The sequence below is a fragment of the Saccopteryx leptura genome, chromosome 1 (assembly GCF_036850995.1).
Source record: "Saccopteryx leptura isolate mSacLep1 chromosome 1, mSacLep1_pri_phased_curated, whole genome shotgun sequence".
NCBI classification, from domain to species: domain Eukaryota; kingdom Metazoa; phylum Chordata; class Mammalia; order Chiroptera; family Emballonuridae; genus Saccopteryx; species Saccopteryx leptura.
In genome coordinates this window covers 171,382,588-171,385,376 of record NC_089503.1, presented here as the reverse complement: position 1 = coordinate 171,385,376, position 2,789 = coordinate 171,382,588, and positions in this window count along the sequence as shown.

Below are 2,789 nucleotides of genomic sequence, written 5' to 3'. Positions count from 1 at the left end.
AGAAGTGTCCCAAGCACAAAGTTTGTACTATCAGTGGTCATTAATGCGCTCAGCCCAGGCAGAAAATACACCCCCCACTCCAGCCCCCACACACAAAGGTTGAAATTGCTTCCCAGCTGTGGCCATAACAGGGCATCGATCCTCATCTGTTCCCCACCACTGACTTCTCCACGGTGAACCAGAAACAGGCAGCGCCCTCCAACACCAGCGGGACCTGGCTTGTAGAAGTAAGATTGAATGGCTATTAGAAGGGGCAATGTGTAGAACCTAACACTGCACAGGGAAACCGTGGTGAGGAAGTCACACAGGATCGCAGAGTGGGGCACATGGAGGGATCCTCAGCTGTCATCCTGGCCAACCCCTCACTGCACAGGTGACGGAACTCAGGTCCAGGGAGGTTAATTGACTTATCCAAGGTCATGTTGTGAATTATTGTCCTTGGCTGTTTCAGGTCACCCATAAACAAAAAATAAAAAAATTGTTTTTGAGGTTTCTTAGAGTTCAGAGTTCATCAGCTATAATGGTTTGAAATGCTTTCCCTTAGAACTCATTCAGTCAGCAGTATTTTTTTAATTAAAAATAATTATTGATTTATTTTAGAGAGAGAGGAAGGGGGGAGAGCGATAGAGAGAGAGTGAGGCAGAAACATCAATCTGTTCCTATATGTGCCCTGACCGGGATCGAACCTGCAACCTTTGCATGTAAGGACAATGCTCTAATGAACTGAGCTACCCAGCCAGGGCTCAGCAGTATTTAATGGGAACCTACAGTGACTGTATTCCACATGTTGTAAGTGACTAAAAATACAAAAGAGGTTCCTACACTTAAATATCTTATAATTTACTGAACTAAATGTTTTACATATATTATCTCATCTAATACTCCCAATAATCTTAAGAGGTCAGTACTGCTATTGACCTCATTATCCAGATAAAGAAACTCAACTTTACAATATTAAGTTGTCAGCCTAAGACCCATCCAGGCAAAAAGTAAAGCTGGGATTGAAAACCATTTATTCTGACCTCATGGACAATACACTAATCATTACATAGTACTGCCTCCTGGCTTGCAATATTCTAGGAGGCAGATGATTTTGAAGTTTCCTTGATAAATACACTTTATGGAGGAGTTGGATGGGTGTGCAAACCAAGTAGTGTGTGTGATGATGATTGCAGTTGGGGTGAGGGGAGTGGTTCATTTTTATTGACTTTAGCTAATCGTATTCAACTGGTGTCTTTGCAGGATTTTTGCGAACTGCACGTCCCGCTGGTCAGCGGTATCACTGGAGGCAGAGATGTGGGTGCGAGGCTTAGTGGGCACCATCCCATCAGAACCTTCACTAGCAGTCACAAGACCCGGCATCCTGTAACCCAGGGCTCAACAGCAAGCTCAAAAATCATTTCATTATTTAAATTTCTGATCTGCAGTGTTGTATGAAATACCGTTAAGAACTCTGTGCTTTAGGATCTGTGAAATATCAACATGCTCTCCAAGCTGAAGTCTAAAGTGACAGAGCTTAATAATTTATATGACTGCATTTCTCTCCCCTCTCCATGCTGTTAAAAATAATAAAATAGAGAACCTGCCCTCTCCAAGAATGTAACAGGCCAATTTATAATTCTAATTCTCTGTTTGGTCATCTGAAATACACTACTTTAGCTGCTTTATGCCTTGAACGGGTATTTCTTAAAAGCAATTCCTACTTGGCATTGCTGTTCGTGAATGTTACGGCTTGCAAGAGAAAATGTGCCCTTCAAACAAGTTTGTTGCTTTCAGGGTGATTTCTGCCCATGAATTTCTCGGTGGTGATGACCCAGTGTTTTCTGTGATCGTCTTCTCAGGGTTCAATTCATTACCCCTGTTCATTATTCAATTTGTTGGGCTTTGAGCACCTGCATAATTGAAAGTGATGCAAGTATTATAAATTATATTGTCCACATTCATAACACCCATTTTAGGCTTTATGGCTTCACTGTAAAAATCCACTGTGTTGGAACCTGGCATACAAGGTCTTATGTTGAAAACAAATTAATTTATAAATATATATATATATTTTTTTTCTTCCCTAGACTCAGTATTTATCAAACCTTACATTTTTCAGTTGTGGTTTTTATGGCTTTTACTGCCATAGCAACATAGATGGGAAAAAATTGTTTTACATGCTCACTTCTTCATTCCTTTTTGCAACATGTATTTATGGAATGGCTAGTCTTTTGACAGTGGGAGGCTGGGCTAGGTCAGCCTGCACCCTCTGCAAAGAATGAGAGGAAAAGCAGGCTTTGTAGCCCTTTGAGTTATGGCTCCCACCCCCTGATGGCATTTCAAACGCAAATATAAGCAAGAAAACCCAATAAACCAAGTTGTCAGCAGCCTGGTCTCTAGAGCTGCTGTTCTTGGGTTCTTCCTGGTCTAGCCAGAGCCAGAAACTGGACAGACAGTTCTCTAGCTCCACTGGGGCAGGCAGCCCAGTTCTTGGCTCTGCAAATAATGGAATACCGTATTTCCTCATGTATAAAACGCACTTAATTTTGGGGCCGAAAATTTGAAAAAAAGTGTATTACCTAAAGTTATTGAACTCAAGTCTCATTCATCATAAAATTCATAGAACTCCTCATCACTGTCAAAACTCCCATCCATCAGCTTGTCCTCATCTGTGTCTAATGATGAATCATTGCCTTCATATATTGCCTCGTCCTCAGTTCCATCTATGGCATTTGAAATGCCACAGCCACTGTATAAGATGCACCCAATTTTTAGACCCCAATTTTTTTGGAAAAGGGTGCCCCTTA